We start from the raw sequence: 7,769 nt of genomic DNA on the forward strand, positions 1-7,769 counted from the left end.
TGTCCACAGAGCTGAAGTTAGCAGCCTTTCTGAGTGGTGGAGAGGACATTCTCTGCTCTCTGATTGGGATAGAATTCATGATCTTAGAGTTTGTGGGCTGTCCTGGGCCTCTTGTCCCCATGTCCTTGGAGAACTCAGCATGACTTGGCATCGAGAGACGCTAGGTCATCTGTGGTCATTGGTTCAATATATAGTTAATCATTCATTTGTTCATTTATTCATTCATTGTCATGACTTCAAATCAGCTTTTCTTGGGTCACAAAGATCACTTGACTTTTGGCTTAAAACCCTTCAAAGGATTTCCGTTGCAATTAGAATAAAATATGCCTGCGCTTTAATTTTAACTGTGGTTAATAAGGCTCTGCATCATCATCTGACCCCTGCAGGGCTGGGTGGGTGTCTCACCTCACCATCAGTTCCTCTCTCCTTTGCCCTCAATGTTCCAACCACACACTCCATTTTGTGCCTTGAATACCACTCAGGGGATTTGCACTTGCTTTTCCCTCTGCCTGGAGGGCTCTTCCCGAGACTGACTCCTTCTGACCCTCCAAGTTTCATCTCAGAGGCCAAATCCTGACGATCCTGAGGAAAGCCACACTCCCCGTCCCACTAGTCACTTTTCATCATCCCACTCTACTTCTGTTGTTGTTGTTGTTGTTATGTGCCGTCGAGTCGGCCCCGACTCATAGCGACCCCTCCTTGGGTTTCCGAGGCAGTATCACTACAGAAGTAGGATTGCCCAACCTTCCTTCCGAGGAGTGGCTGGTGGGTTTGAACCACCAGCCTTCTGGTTAGCAGTCAAGTGCTTTTAGCCACTATGCTACTCTACTTCTAAGAGCATGTAAATCTGCAAGCAGTTTATATGATTTTTTGTTTGCCTATTTCTTTGATGAAACTGAAAGTTCCATGTGGTGGTAGTTCCTTGTCTAGCTTATTAATCTGTCTCTCAGTATCTAGAGCAATGCTTACCACAAAAGAGGTGCTCAGTATGTTTTGTGGTTGAATGTGGACATTGACTGAATGTATTTCAGATGGTAAGGCACATGTCCTGCTATTATTGCATTGTCTCCCCTGCCTTACTCGAAGATTGGACAGTCTACTTTCGTGGTGACACTGCCTTAGAAACCTAAGGAGGGGTCTCTATGAATTGGACCTGACTTGATGGCAGTGAGTTTCTTTCTTTCTTTTTTTTTGGTTTGGCCTAGCTCCAGTAAAACCCAGGCCTGATGTGGGAGTGGAGTGTATGTGAGTGGTCTAGTTGTACTATGCTTGTGTGTGTGAAGCTGCACACTTCTGAATGGGGTGTGTCCAAGGTTGGTCTCTCTAGACATAGGGGAATTTCCTGACATGGCTGGACAGAGCACCGGAGACCTGACTCCCTTGGGGTGATTCTGTGTCAGGCATGAACCATGGGACCCTCTGAATCACATTGTTTGTACCTGAGGAGACTTCCCAACCTGTCAAAGTAGAGGATGTCTGTTCTCTTTATGAAAGGAGCTTTGCTTCCCCGAACAATGTAGTAATGGGGTTCCAGTTCAGTGTGTGAGCAGGATATCCTGTCCAAAATAGAGAATAGGTACCCCAGGAACACTCTTGAGGGACAGGGAAGAGGAGGGACAACCCATAACAGAATGAACTGAGTGATCGCTAAGGCAGGGCATGCCTAGGCTGGTGGCCATTAGCTGGGAGAGCTGGGACTGGTTAAAGGAAAGTTACTTGGACCAGTGAGGCTGTGAGGGAGGAACCGTATCTCCATCATTCCCAGGGAACATCCTGTGGCCTGTCTGGGTAAAAGTGTAAGGGCCCCTCCTACCACACCCTCTGCAGCCCTCTGAGTTGTTCCTCTAAGTCCTGGACCTTCCACCAAGCACTGGCAGTGGGTCTAGCTGAGGGCTGGGGGGTGGGAGAAGACCCCATTCCTAAACTGGCAGTCTGCCTGGGAACAAAACCCAAGCACCAGAAGCAACTAGTGAACAGAACTTGGAGCGCAGCTCAGTCTACCTGCACTCAACCACTTACCCAATCCCAAACCAATCATTTATGGGTACTGGGATCACTATAATAGGTACTGAGAAGCCCGAGGGACCTATCTTCCTGGAGTTTACAGTGGGGAAACAGATGACAGCCACATAAATAAACACATATATAAGATAACAGCGAAGGAGCCCTTGTAGTGTAGTATTCAGCTGCTAACTGAAAGGTCAGCAGTTTGAACCCACCAGCTGCTCCATGGGAGAAAGATGAGGCAGTCTGCTTCCATAAAGATTGACAGCCTAGGAAACCCTATGGAGCAGTTCTACACTGTCCTATAGGGTCACTGTGAATTGGAATTGACTGACAGCAGTGGGTTAAGATAACAGCAGGTGGCAAGTGCTGAATAAACAAGGTGCCATTGTGGAGAGAAACTGGAGGGACCTACTGTAGGTGAAGTGGTCAGAGATAAACTCTGAGGAGGTAATATTGAAGCTGAGGCTTAAAGGAAGAAAAGGAGGCAACCGTGCAGAGAGGGAGAGAGCGAGCCTGGAAAACAGAGGCACCAACAAGTGTAACAAGAACAGGAACAAGATTTTAGTGTGTGGAGAGCTGACAGAGCCTGGCATATATTCAGTAAGCATTCAGGAGCAAGATACAGATGACTTATGGGCGGACTGTGCACATTAACATAACATGAATAAGAGCAGGTATTTATTGAGCACTTACCACATACCTGTCACTGTGCTAGTGTTACACGTAGCATCTTATTTAATCCTCACACCCACTCAATGAGCTGTGCACTAGCATATGCCTAATAGTGCAGAGGAGGCAATGGAGGCTCAGACAGGTGAAGCCAATTGTCCAAGATCACCCAGCAAGCCAGTGGTGGAATTTTTTTAATTGAAATTATTTTTGGTTAATGAGTGTCTTCATTCTCTAGCACTACTATAACAGAAATACCACAAGTGATTGGCTTTAACAAACAGGAGTTTATTCTCTTCCGGTTTAGGGGGCTGGAAGTCTGAATTCAGAGTGCCGGCTCTGGGGGCTGGGGGATGGCTCTTCAACCTTGGGCTTTAGCTCTGCCTCTTGTTTCAGGCCCACTGTATCAGGCTAGAGGTGTTTTCTGACTCATGCAGCTGTTGGTGGCTGAGGCTGAAGAACTCAAGATTGAAGGTAAAATGGCACAATCCCAAGATAGGCAGGTAACACAGCAGGCCACTGGTTCAAGTCTACTAACTGGAGATAAAGACTCCGCCAAACAGAGGCTCCAAAATGTGCCAAAAGCTCAAGACTTTCTCAAAGCTTCTCCATACATAATGGAAGCAGGTCACAACCTGAAGACAACTAATTAGCTGCTCACAGCAGATTCCACCATGCAGTTGATTACACTGCATCCAATCTCATCATGGGGAATAACCACATCCAGCTGCCATGCTACTCAAAACCACAGTCCAGCCATACTTATTATTATTATTTTTTGTGATTACATACCTATATATATATATATATATATATATATATATATATATATATATATGAGCTCTGGTAACACAGTGCCGAAGGCATTTGACTGCTAGCCAGAAGACTGGAGGTTCAAACCCACCAGCCACTCCTTGGAAGGAAGATTGGGCAATCTACTTCTGTAGTGATACTGCCTTAGAAACCCAGGGAGGGGTCACTATGATTTGGATCTAACTCAACAGCAATGTGTTTTTTGTGTTATATATATACACAAGAATGACATGGAGGTGGCATCTTCTGACCTCCTATAACTTTACAAAAGGGAGACAGAATCACCATCAGCAGGCCAAGGCTTATTCCTATGAGGCCAGACATGCCACCACCCTCCAGCTTTTTTTTTTTATACCAATTCTGACACCAGCTGTCCCTCCCATGGCACTCACTACTTCTCTGCTGGGTTTGGTAATTCACTGCAATGGCCACACAGAACTCACAGACAACAGTCATGAATATGGGGTTTATTAGGGAAGTAACAGGGTACAGGCCAGGTTCAGGAACACTCAGGATACAGTTCTTCAGTCAGGACAGTCTCCCCTCTGCTATGCCCTCAAGCACACCTCTCTGGCCCTTGCCCTCTGGCCTGGCCTCTGCCCTACTTGGGCAAGTGTTACAAAGCTCTTTCAGCTCTACTGATAGGTACACCTATGTGCACCCCACTCTGCTAGCGAACGTCCTACCCAAAGGCACTCAGTTTTCTCGTCCGTGGGCTGGAAAGCACCACCCTCTGCCCCTGCTCTGTCTCCTGCCTCTTGGTTCCATTGCTACCATCTTTCTGTTGGGCGTCTCTCAGCCAGGCAGGGATCTCAGGTCCAAGGACAAGCTCCAGTCCACCTCCTCCACTCCACCTCTAGCTCTTCTCTCTTGATGGCAGTTAGATTCCCCCTTCTGCCTCTAGGAGGACTCACTTTAAGCCCAGTAGTATAGCAAAACTAACCAATCCTCACATTAGAGTTCCCTACACTTTATTTAGGAGTTCTGGTAGCGTAGTGCCTAAGGCACTTGACTGCTAACCAGAAGGCTGGCGGTTCAAACCCACCAGCCACTCCTTGGAAGGAAGGTTGGGCAATCCTACTTCCGTAGTGATACTGCCTTGGAAACCCAAGGAGGGGACACTATGAGTCGGGGCCGACTGGACGGCAAACAACAACAACAACACTTTATTTTCATGGTTCCATCCAGTAATTTGGTGAGAGTCACCAAAACCAGGGCTGAAAAAGCCATATTAAGTAATTCACTGCCCTCTCTCTCTCTGTCTCTCTCTCTCTCACTCTGGGGGTGCTGTGGTTAAGGCATTGGGTTGCTAACCAAAAGGTAGGCAGTTCAAACCAACCAGCCTCTCCATGGGAGAAGGGTGAGGCAATCTCTCTCTATGAACAAAGAATTTACCATTTCAACATTTATTTTATGTGTACAGTTCAGTGTTGTTACTTAAGTTCATTATATTGTACAACTATCACTACTACCATTTCCAGATTTTTCCATCATCCTTAAAAGAAGTTCAGTCCCCCATAAGCAACGACTCTTCTTTTCCCTCAAATTGCATTTTGAACACAAATCTGATTCAAGGGCTTAAGTTTGTAATGACTAGGCTAGTCTGTCTACCAATATGCAGGAAAAGAATATAAACTGAACCACACACAGGCTACATGGAAAAACACAGAGAAAGGAGAGACCAGAGAAAATGGTAATCATGGCCTTGGGAGGTTGGGAGGATCTTGTGTGAAGTGCTGGCTGTTATAAAATTTAGAATTACTTTACATAACCTACCGTGTTACTGTTAGGAAGATGTAGAGAGACATGTGAACAAACACACGAAAAGTCACCCTATCATCACAAATACATTATTCTTTCTTGAACAGGGCTTCTTAGCCCTCTAAAGATGGAAGACAGTGCCACCTGTTGGTTAAAAAGGATCTTGGTTACACAACTGAGTGGAGATGTGTCATCCGTGGTGTGTGTATTAATCACCTATTGGGTGTGCAGGTTTGTGCTGGGCAGGGTGTGGAAGGGTGTTGGGAGAGGACTGGACTGAAGCAGGAGGCAGGGCAGGTAAGGCAAGAGAATTCAGAGTCACCGCTCTGCCTTCCCCTTTGGTTATTTCTCATGGGCGCAAGAAGATCTCAGAAATAAACCAAGGTGGGGTGGGTGAAAGAACTGAGGAGTAGGCTTGAGAGGCTCAAAACCTAAACAAGCAAGGACTTGGAAAAGCAAAATGGTATTTTTGCATAACTTTGAATTGGTGTATGTACAGCGTATTCACTGCAATATTGTTTGTAATATAAAAGGTGGAAATGACGCATGCACCCATCAACAGAGGGAGCCCTGGTGGTGCAGTGGTTAAAACACCCAGCTGCTAACCAAAAGGTTGGTGGTTTGAACCCAATGGCTACTCTGTGGGAGAAAGATAAGGCAGTCTATTTTTGTAAAGATTTTGTAAATCTTTACAAAACCCTATGGGCAATTGTACTCTGTTCTATATATAAGGTCACTGAATCGGAATTGACTCAGTGGCAGTGGATTTGGTTTTGATACTAGCAATAGAGGAGTGGTAAAATATGTTACATCCTTATAAGGGAATGCTATGCAGCTGTGAAAATAATGAGCAAGCTTTTTAAGTACTGATATAAAACATCTCCAAAGATAAATTGGTGAACAAAACCACAACTCTCAAGATGCTGTTGTTAGGTGCCACTGAATGTAGAATAATGTATATATAGTGTTCCATATTTTATGTAAAAGGAAGAGGGAATTGTTACTGGTTGATTTATGTGCCCCCTAAAAATATGTTCAAGTCATAACCCTCTAGTATCTGTGAATGTGATTTCATTTGGAAATAGAGCCTTTTCAGGTGTAATTAGTTAACAAGAAGTCAAACTGGAGTTTTGGTGGTGTAGTGGGTAAGGCATTTGGCTGCTACCCCCAAGGATGGCAGTTCAAACCCATCAGCTACTCCATGGGAGGAGGATGAGGCAATCTACTTCTTTAAGGATTTACAGCCTTGGAAACTCAATGGGGGTGGCTATGAGGAGGAATTGACTTGATGGTAGTGAGTTTGGTGGTTTTTATACTGGAGTACTGTGGGCCCCAATCCAATATGGCTGGTGTTCTTATAAATAGAGGAGATATGACATAGGCAGACACAGAGAGAAGACAGCCACGTGATGACTGAGACATGAGACATGAGACATGAGACAAGCCAAGGAACACCTGGAGGTATCAGAAGCTGAGACAGGGATGGAGCTTCCACTAGAACCTTCAGAGAGAGCGTGGGTCTGATGACACCCTAAATTCAGACAATACATTTCTGTTGTTTTAAAGCACCCAGTTCGTAGTACTTTGTTATGGCAGCCCTGGGGGACTAATATGTTGTTGTTGTTGTTATGTATTGTCAAGTTGTCTCCGACTCATAGCGACCCCTCCTTGGGTTTCCGAGGCAACATCACTATGGAAGTAGATTGTCCAATCTTTCTTCCAAGGAGTGGCTGGTGGGTTTGAGCCACCAACCTTCTGGTTAGCAGTCAAGTGCCTTAGGGCACCAGAGGCACCTAAAAAAAATATTCATCTTTGAATGTCTCAGCGTAAAACTATGGAACAATGCACAAGAAACTGCTAGCACTGTGGTTGCCTGTATATGAGTGGACAAGGGTGGAAACTAGGCTAATGGGGGCCAGGCAGGGGAGGGAGAATACTTATTTTACAGTGTATATGTATTTTTGTTTTTAATTTGTAAACTAAGTATATATATTCCATATTGAAGCCACACACACACACACACACAACACACGACTAGGAACAAAAGTAAAATTGAATTCTGACTCAGTTGCCATTTGGGCTCCTTTTGCCCTCTTGCCCCCTACTTCCTGGAGTCTTCCAGAGCCAAGAAAACCTCATAGGCCATGTGCAGCTGAGAGTTGTAGAATCCGAGAGCTGGAAGAGACCTTTTATGGGGGATTGCCTGCTGAATTGGAAACTCTGTAAATCTTGCATGTGTAAGATAACTTGTTTCTCAAAAAGAATGCTGTTATAACAGGTTCATTCATATCTCCTAGTTATATTACATTAAGATTCACAATAAAGTTTAACTCGTCAGCTTTTTGTACTTTACTGTAATTAGTGATGACTCCAGGTAGTCATTTATTTAGTTGATCATTAAATATTTAACAAGCACCTTCTAAGGTTTAGGTGCTGGGGTGAGTCCTAAGAGTGTCCCAGAGGTGCCTCAGACCCAGGCTATGCCCTTGGGGACCATAGTCTAGTGAGGAGATGGCCAA

Source organism: Orycteropus afer, unplaced genomic scaffold, assembly GCF_000298275.1.
Source record: "Orycteropus afer afer isolate SDZICR_OR568_19922 unplaced genomic scaffold, OryAfe1.0 scaffold00112, whole genome shotgun sequence".
NCBI classification, from domain to species: Eukaryota; Metazoa; Chordata; class Mammalia; order Tubulidentata; family Orycteropodidae; genus Orycteropus; species Orycteropus afer.